Source organism: Pimephales promelas, chromosome 25 (assembly GCF_988280905.1).
Source record: "Pimephales promelas chromosome 25, fPimPro1.hap1.1, whole genome shotgun sequence".
In the NCBI taxonomy this organism is placed as follows: domain Eukaryota; kingdom Metazoa; phylum Chordata; class Actinopteri; order Cypriniformes; family Leuciscidae; genus Pimephales; species Pimephales promelas.
This window is the reverse complement of record NC_142793.1, coordinates 25464103-25474463: the sequence shown is the minus strand read 5'-3', so window position 1 is coordinate 25474463 and position 10361 is coordinate 25464103.

Genomic DNA, 10361 nt, shown 5'->3' with positions numbered 1-10361 from the left:
AGCTGACCAAGCCTTCTAAAAGATGCAATCACTTCATAATGAATAAAATCACCATATATTTTTGTTCATTTCATTTTTAATTGACATTACGGGTGTGTTCCCACTTGGCATTTTTGGTTGGATTAAAATAAACCCTAGTTTGATTGCTCTGTTAGTGCGGTTCTTCTGAATAAGTGTGAACCCTGCCATCTGAACCCTGATGCATCAGGACAGAGGCGCTGAAAAGATTCAGAGTCTCGGTCCACTTCCAAACAAACTCTTGTGTGGATCGACTGAAATATGAATGCAACACGGACTAAAGAGAAAAAAAACAAGATGTGACCCTAAAAAGGACATTTTTTAATACCATAATACCATCCTATGTAGCTACGCACATACAACGAGTGCATTTATCCCAGAACACAGCATTGTTTTGGATGTTTTTATTTATTTTTTTTATTGCATGAACAACAATTACAGAACATGAACAAAAAATAAAAAAAATGCCAGGGTTAAAGATACACAAATACACAATTCAAAAATTGAATGAAAACAATACTAAATTGACCAAACAAACAATAAAAGGCTTTGACATTTCATTCACAAAATCTGAAAAGTATTCAACAAATACATGGTTTTAACAGCTTTTTTATTTGTACTGTCCTTAATGGAAACCATATAATTCTCTAATTCTGTCGATAGCACAGAAAAAAAAGGTTTCTGATTAGTAAATTTACACCGATGAATATGAAATTTACCTAAAATAATCAAAAGATTAATAATATATGCTTCGTTTTCCATGCTCTTTTCATATTGAAAAACAAACAAACAAACAAATATATACATGTTCGTATAACAAAAGAAATTACATCCCAATTTGTTATTTATAAATTTAGAAACTTCCCACCTCAAACTTTTGGTGTATTGACAGTGCCAAAAAAATATGAGGTACAGTTTCTGGTTGCAAAAAACAAAATGAACAATTTACATCTGTGTCTTTGATAAATTTGGATAGAAAATGTTTAGCAGGGTAAAATTTATGCAGTATCTTAAATGAAATGACCTTATTTAGGTAACAACCAAACCTTATTCCAATTAACATTTCCTATAAACCTTGACCAATAGGAAAAGACACAAGGTTTACTGACTAGCTCTTTTTGGAAAAAGGGAATGTATACTATAGCCTTATTATTTTTGCTTGTCGAAAAACAAACTTTACCACAAGTGGTGCATTGTTTTGGATGTTTTTTTTTTAATTGAAATAATTATACATTACAGTAAATAGCAAAAAAATACAACATAAATTAAAATAATAATACAATAAAGAAACAAAAAAACAAAAAAAGAAACCGGTATGAGATCATGAAGTAAATAACATAAAAGCTTCACATAAAGACCTCGTACGTTTTGCTTTACTATTTTTTAACCCAAGAAGTAACTCACAATAATTTTTCATTTCTATCTGAAATAAAAAAAAATTTGGTTTCCCTTTAGCCCATTTTTGTTTGTGTATGTGATATTTCCCCATAATCAAACAGAGGTTAACAACAAAGGCCACATTTGGAGGTAAACTTTGTCTATTAAAATAAAAAAAGACATCTTTTTCAGAAAAGAAAAATTTCATTCCTAACCATAGAAAACATTCCATATCCACCCAAAACATTTTGCTATAAATGCTTTGTTTTGGATTTTCGGTAAGTTCAGTCGCAAAATATACGTCATAAAAGCCGACCAATCAGGTTGCGAAGATCCCTATGCCTTTAGGTTTAGAGTCATGCCAATGTCATGTGAACGCTAAGCAGATCAGGATTAAATGTTTTCGGGGTGCGAACTACAAATGTGAACACACCCTGAATCGGTGATCGGAGTAAAACTTTAAACAAAAGGGGGAAAAAAAGACTAAATGTGGCTCTCTTCAATCTTTTTTTTTAATTCTTTGTCCAAATATCTCTTGGACAGATCCGGGCTCCTTCCCACTCATCTCAGGTTCACGGTCTCCACGCGCATAACGAACATGAGCTTGTGTGCGGGTGTGACCACTGTCTGGTCTTCCTGGATTCCAGCTCGATGTGGTTTAGGTCGGGCACCCTGGATCGCTGGTGATTTCGCCCCACGCTTATGTTTCTGGGATATTGCTGAATTATGGCAACGGTGCCCAAAACCACACAGATTTGAACGCTTAATCTTCACAGTTCGAGCTTTTCCAAGAGAGCTCTGCCAGTGAAAAGCAGAGAGGGAAACTTTGAAAATGTTGAGCTCTTAAGAAACACCCTTTCTGTCTTTATTGTATTTCATTTATACAGAAAACAGTCCTCCGGCCAAGCACCACATAAAAGTGTCTTTTAAAGCATAACAGTGGTGCCCTCAGGAAAGGGATCTGAGAGAAACTAGGCAATTATCAACATCGGGGTGTATAAAAGTGGTTTTGAAAAAGGAATGCAGTGTAAACCGTAGCAGGGTGATGACATGTTCAAACGTATACTGTCCAAGTGTGTAGGTTTTCCAAATCAAACAATCTTTCGAATTGTATTTACTGTAGATTTTTGTTTAATGATGGAATATGAGAACGCGTATGCATCGTGAACACCGATCTGCAGTCACATTTTGCACGCCTAATGTCAACATTATTAGGTTTCAGCGATCAAAATAATGATTATCTGTTTGATAAACGTAGCATTGGCAGGGGTAATCATAGGAAATCAATGCTGTAAAATGCACTTAAAACTAAACTCTCTGAGAGACTCCAGTAGCCTACTTTTCAGCACGCAGTTTAGTCTGTCCATCACACAACCTCTGTCAGCATATGTAAAAACTGAAAATTTCATACGGTTTGTGCGGCTTCTAACCATATTTTAACATAAAACGCCCTTTTCAAAATGTTTGAGATCTAGAAAGCATTCTGAGATTTTCTTAAAGGTGAAGTGTGTGGTGTTTCTATGTTAATGTGCATAGACAACTATAAGTAAGCCATTTTTAGGTTGATTTTGCCATAAAAGTGTAAACACTGTGGCTCTGTGGTGCTTTCAAAACATTGCTCTGTTTGTTTGAGCATCCCGGCCGGCCCAACACAGCCTCAACCAATGCTGAGGCGGGATTGTTTGTCCGTTTGTGATCAAATGTTATGCATTACACCTTTATATCAACTGTAATATCAACTGCAATTAAATAAGAGATGTGAGGGTGTTTTAGCCCTGTTTACACCTGGTTTTAAGTGGACGACACTAAATACAAGAGTAAACGGGGTGTAAAATGTTTTGAGCTTGTCCACTTTAGTTAAACACAGTAGACCGGATTGCTTTCGTAGTGTAAACGCTCATGTGGTCGAATGTGTTCAAACAGACACAAAAGACCGTCTCCTCTCCGTCTGCTGACCTAATATGCACTGTAAAAAATATTTTCAAGATTTGTTATCACAACATATTTTCTTTTGTCAAATCAACTTTATAATAATTTATTTAGTTGAGATAACTTATTATTTTGAGTTTCTGATGGTTAAATTAATCTCCTTCATTGTATTAACTCACTTTTTCCAGTTTAATCAACTTAAAATTTTAAGGCAACCCAGGTTACTTACTTTTTTTAAGTTAAACCAACAATATTTTTTTATAGTGTAGTAATCACAATATTTTTTCTTTTGTCAAATCAACTTAAATAATTTATTTAGTTCAGATAACATATAATTTTGAGTTTCTGATGGTTAAATTAATCTCCTTCATTGTATTAACTCACTTTTTCCAGTTCAATCAACTTAAAATTTTAAGGAAACCCAGATTACTTACTTTTTTAAGTTAAACCAACAATATTTTTTTATAGTGTAGTAATCACAATATTTTTTCTTTTGTCAAATCAACTTAAATAATTTATTTAGTTCAGATAACATATAATTTTGAGTTTCTGATGGTTAAATTAATCTCCTTCATTGTATTAACTCACTTTTTCCAGTTCAATGAACTTAAAATTTTAAGGCAACCAGGTTACTTACTTTTTTAAGTTAAACCATCAATATTTTTTTTACAGTGTGAGAAGAGCTCCAGCCAGACGAGGTTTAAACGCAAATAATAAAAATGTGTTCAATTTACGGTGAAATACCGGCAGCTGTGGTTGCCAGAAATTTACCGTATAAAATACGGTAGCAAGAATTTACGGTAATAAGGTTTTACAGGCTTAACTTAAAATTTACGGAAATAAACCGTATTTAACTATCCGATATACTGTTAATTTATCATCCATTTGAAGTGTAAATATCTGTTTTATACCATTGTAATATACTGACATCCATCAATCACAGCAGTGATGTTAGTCACATGATGGTAACTCATCACATGCTGCTCTTTCACAAGAAACTTAATATTAACATATAGAAGCGGCACAGTGTCGTTTACTCAAACATTAAACACCATCATGGTAACACACATGACATTTTAAAAAGGCAATAAACATTAATTTAACAACATTAAATGTCACATAAAACCCTAATGTACCTAACTGATTAGAAAAAGACTATGAAGAAACAAGTTATTTCAACAAAAAAATATCTAGTGTGGAGTGTCACGCATGCAGGGAATTGTGGGAATGTCAATTTACGTTTTTTCACTGTAAATTATACAATGAGTTGTTAATTTTCACTTTAAACGCTGTAAATTTAACAGTATTTTACAGTAAAATTACATAAAATTTACCATAAGATCTATCACAGTTATTTACCGTATATAGTAAGGAAAGGTTCTGTTAACCATTTAACAGTTTTTCACTGTAGCATTTTTACAGTCTTTTATTGTTAAAATCACGATCATTTTTTTACAGTGTACCAATCACAATGTTCTCTCTCCATTCCTGATCTCTAACACACACTCACAGCGTTCGGCTGGTCTTGTGTCTGTCAGAGCAGAAACTAAAGCTGATGCTCTCTGTGTGTTTTCCTGATGTGAATTACACAAGCTTATTTCATCCATTAGATCAAGAGATCTGAAAAACCCAACCCATAGTCCCTCCCCTCGAAGAAATCAGGACAGAAGTCTTTGAAAGTGGACAAAAGAGACACCAGCTGTAAACGTGAACGTGTCTCCGTCCGATCGGCCAAAACACATCGTAATATTTTTTTATTTATCCTTTATTTAACCAGGTGAGAGATTAAAAATCTCTTTTGCAAGGGAGACCCGGGGCCTAGTATACCATGAAGCCGGTTTAGGTAGCTAGCCCGATATGTTTCAGTTTAGTTTGTGCCAACCCTGGGTTTTAGGTACCATGAAAGTGGTTTGGCTTTTAGCAGTGTTCATCGCCATAGTAACTCACACTCCACGGCTGACCTGGTCCGGGGCAGGTTATGTTCTTTGGACCAATCAGCTGTGAGCAAAGTGCTGATTGTATGACACGATAAAGTCACTCCACAGCAAATAATTTTTTGCCAATTTTTTTTACTGTAAATTATACAATGAGTTGTTAATTTTCACTTTAAAAGCTGTAAATTTAACAGTATTTTACAGTAAAATTACATAAAATTTACCATAAGATCTATCACAGTTATTTACCGTATATAGGTTCTGTTAACCAATTAACAGTGTAGCATTTTTACAGTCTTTTATTGTTAAAATCACGATAATTTTTTACAGTGTACCAATCACAATGTTAATCACAAATAATTTTAAAAGACAAAATCATGGCTTTTAGTAAATAAATTTCATGATTTAGAAATTATTTTATAACTGTAATTAAAAAAAAAATATATATTTTATAATATATTTTATTTTATAATTTTATAAATAATAATTGTTTTTAATTATTATATCCTAAAACAATCTAATTTAAGTTCATCAATTATTTAAATGAACACGTATATAAAGGCAATGTAAATACGCTTTAGAATCAATAAATGAAGCTACATGTGAGCTTAAATGTTCGTTTTATCAACATAAACTTTTTCTTGCACTGATATACAGTAGCGAGACTTTCTTTTAGTGGTCCTCTTTCATGGACCGCTATTTTCTTCTTGCTGTGTAAATTTCTTTAAATTCTTAATATTTTAATACTTTTATTTAACACGTGAATTGCGCCGCTTCTCTCGCGAGAAATTAATTTAAATGAGTTTCACTCTTTCTCAGCATGTGATTGGCTGTTCGCTACTGATGTCACACCTAAACTCCTTAACTCAGGATCAAAGCCTGAGTTGACCGAGAAAGTTGATGATCAGCATTATGGTACCAACAAAGCCTGGTTGGATTGGTTTGGTTTTGTCAACTCGAAACTAGTCCTGCAACCCTGAGTTTAGGTACAGGCCCCTGGCCAAGATAGGCAGCAAAATTACATCACATCATTACATCCGTACAAAGACACACAGATAAAAGCCGATTATGCACTTACAATGAAAACATTGACATGTAATACCAGCTGTGAAGTACCAGGGCCTGTGATGCTGTAGTAAGAATGTAAAAGATCGTTAAAAGACGACCAGCGTACGACAAGCAGGTTTATATTCACGTCTAATTAAAATCAGGCCCTTGGTGTGGCGCTGATTGAGAGGCAGCTTTTCACAGGCACTGAATGGATTTGTCCTGGCTTGGAAAAACCTAGTACAGTATATTTCCCCTGTTGACAGTCCAAACTGTGCTTATAGGACACACACCTCGATGTCAACGCTCACTACAGAGAAAGTGAGACTCGTTTTCCCGAAGCCTGCCAGTCCAGCTCTTTATGAACGGCGTGCCAAACAAGTTCTCCATTTATTTGTTCAATTATTATGTGAATTTTCGCTGTTTTGTTTGGCTGGTGTTGACGGAGGTCAGCTCGTGTCAATACCGGGTTGTACTCAAAGGCAATACGAGCTGTCAGGTGTTTTTACGAGGCTTTGAGTGGGCACAAGGGCAAAGTCGCCACCCACGCCCACCTACTGTGTGCAGGCTGGACGTTTTCCACCCAACCAATCCGTGGGGGCCGTCTGGTCATGTGACCGTGTATAATGTGACTTCCCCGTGTTAGCACAGGAATTCCACCTTGAGGATCCTATTCACGCGGGCCGACACAAAGAATCGGCCGGTTATGCCAAGCACAATTACCCAAGCACCTGAAGAGAAATCCAGCTAATGTCCCAAAGCACAGGTCTGGCCCACACAGGGAAGTTAACATGAATTGAGTTTGGCTGGGTGTTTCAATACTCCGTTATTACAGGAATAATCCCCCAACTGCTTCGTGTAACTGTATTTTGTGAAAGCCAATTTTGGACCCCATATTAGTGTGCTTCCAACGGAAATCAAAACAATCGATTTTGTGTCTTAATAGTACATATAATAAACCAATTTAAATCTATTATATCATATAGACCAACAGAAAAGAAAGAGTTTTAGTCAATATATGCACAAACTCTGTGTTCCTGAGGAGGGAGCAACCGCAAATCCACTGAGTAGGATCGTATTAAAGCCCCGCCGTGTTGAAAATCAAGTTTTTAATGAGGTTTATATGTCTATGTGGTGTTTTTAATCCGCTATTTTAAATCAAAGCATGTGCAAATTCATGTCAACGAGCATTTTCTCCTTAAAACTGCACCGCAGGGAGCCAAAAACACGGGGTGAAATCGCTGGTGTTTCTGACCTTGTAACCAATCAGGTCAACGTGTGATCGTCAACCAGTGGATCTCTGAGGCTCATTTGCATATTCATAGAACCGCGCATACTAAATGAGGCGCGTGTGTCGAGTTACATTCAAACTATTTTAGGGCATAAAGAATCATTTCTCATGGGAAAAAATCCTTAAATATGTTTTTTTTCTGATCAAAGATGAGTTTTAAGGAATACAATTATTGACTACAGGGGGACTGTAAATCGAAACGAAAAAAAACATGCACTCTATATCAAGCAGCATAACAGTTTCTACAGCTAAGTAGAAGCAGATGAGACTTTAAAGGAGTAGTTCACTTTTAAAAAAACTTTTTGCTGATTTAGCTCGCCCCCATGTCATCCAAGATGTCCATGTCTTTCTTTCCTCAGTCGAAAATAAATTAAGGTTTTTGATGAAAACATTCCAGGATTTTCTCCATATAATGGACTTCAATGGGGACCAAACGGTTCAAGGTCCAAATGAGAGTTTCAGTGCAGCTTCAAAGGGCTTTAAACGACACCAGACGATGAATAAGGGTCTTATCATTTAAAAAAATAAATAAAAAAGTTTAGGTTTTATAAGCTCAAATGCTCGCCTTGCTCTGTTCTGTGATGCGCGTTCGTGACTCTCCTGTTCGAACTCGTTCATCAAAACAAACGAATCTGTTTTCGAGTCATGATTCGTGTGAAGACCCTTATTCTATAGATAGAAGGGTCTTATCTAGGACCCTTCGAGTCATGACTTGAAAAAAGATTCGTTCATTTTGATGAACAGGAGAGTCACGAACGCGCATCACAGAACAGAGCAAGGCGAGCATTTGTGCTTATAAAACTTAAACTTTGTTATTTATTTTTTAAATGAGCGATCGTTTCGCTTGATAAGACCCTTATTCATCGTCTGGTGTCGTTTAAAGCCCTTTGAAGCTGCACTGAAACTCTCATTTGGACCTTGAACCGTTTGGACCCCATTGAAGTCCATTATATGGAGAAAATCCTGGAATGTTTTCATCAAAAACCTTCATTTTTTTCGACTGAAGAAAGAAAGACATGGACATCTTGGATGACACGGGGGCGAGTAAATTATCAACAAAAGTTTTTTTTTTAAAGTGAACTACTCCTTTATGCCTCGACACATTCGGGGTACAATGGCCTCGCCTGCTTTTACGTTAAAAAGAGGGTGGATAATGTCTCTCATGCCTGTAATCTGGCTTTGTTCACACATATCATCAACAAGTCCATTTACCTGCAATCTCTCATTGCCAGAATGGATTTACCAGTAATTCTCACTAGGGTACATGTGGCGTCTATAGGGTGAAAAGGTGAATGTTTAGGTAAGGGATACTGAAAAGTTGAATCTCAACGAAAGTGAATTATATTTCAAATCTCAGAAACGCATTATATAATTCACTCACACACTGCTTTGTGAGTCGCCTTGCTTAGTTGGGGTTATTTAATATTTAATATTTTACAATATTATTGATCTGTGTTGTACTACTCTCATGTTATCACTGTGAAGCTGCTTTGATACAATCTGTATTGTGAAAAGGGCTATATAAATAAATGTGACTTGACTGCTCTAATTCAACGTGCCTAAAATAATGGCAATCAAAACAGGTGCTATTTTTATATCTCTTTCAAATTTGACCAGTGGGCCAGTCAGAATCTGAACCTGCTGCATGTTTAACCTCGCGTTGACATGTTTTATGTGATATTACATCGCAGGAAGCACAATCACGAGTCTTGACCGAGCCCGTGGACCGAAGCGCTCGATCGCCACCTGCAACGAGACAGAACGAGTCTCTCAGACCATTCCTGTCCCTCACTGAACCCTTTCGCTCTGGAAACTTAAACAGCTTTTTAAGAATGAGGAGGGTTTTTCAGTTTGATGCTAAATTTAGGTTGGCCCTGTGCAGGCAGCAGGTTCCCGAGCCATTTTCAACAAAGATGAGCCGTAGCCCTTGCCCAGTGCCGGCGGGTGGCGTCTGCCGGTGGTCTGCTGTTCTCTTATGCACTAGCTTTTAAGTAAACATGGCAATTCTGCGGTCGCCATCGCCATGGCAGCCAGCAAAAGGCCTTACTGTGTGGCGGCACACACAGCCTTGGTGTGCCTTCTCCTAAACCCCCCCCCCCACACACACACACACACACCTTCAGCTCAGTGGACTGAGGTCAAGAGGCATCGAGACCCATGATGTATGATCCCCCAAATCTGAAGAAGCCCCTCAGCAGTCCCCGTTGTTCCAGCGCGAACACAGCACTTTTTCATGCATGCATTTTACCCGTGGCGCATCACTCATCTGCCTCGCCGCACGGGATTCTGGGATACATGTGGACACCTCCCATTCACCTCCATTATGCAGTAAATATTTGTATATTTTATGTATGGCTGGATGGTGGAGGGCTAAACCAACCAAGCATTTACTGGAAGGGCTTTCCCTCCAGACGATTAGATATAATCGAAACATGTTTTCGTAGGCGGTTTGCTGACCGCTGAAATGTTGACAGACCACATGGGATGGCACCTGCTCGACAACATGAAAGCATTCACCTTCATCTCGGAGATTGCCTTTATTGTCTATTATGCTGGGCTTGGTATGTACATATGTACGTGTATAGGTGTACACACATATTAAATAATCTATATTTATAAAGGCCACATTGTTTACTGTAAAAAAAAACATACATATATATTAGTAGTGTTAAATATATTAATCTCATAACATAAAAGTTTGTATATATATATATACATTACATACACATATATACAAACCTTTATGTTTATATATATAGAGCTAT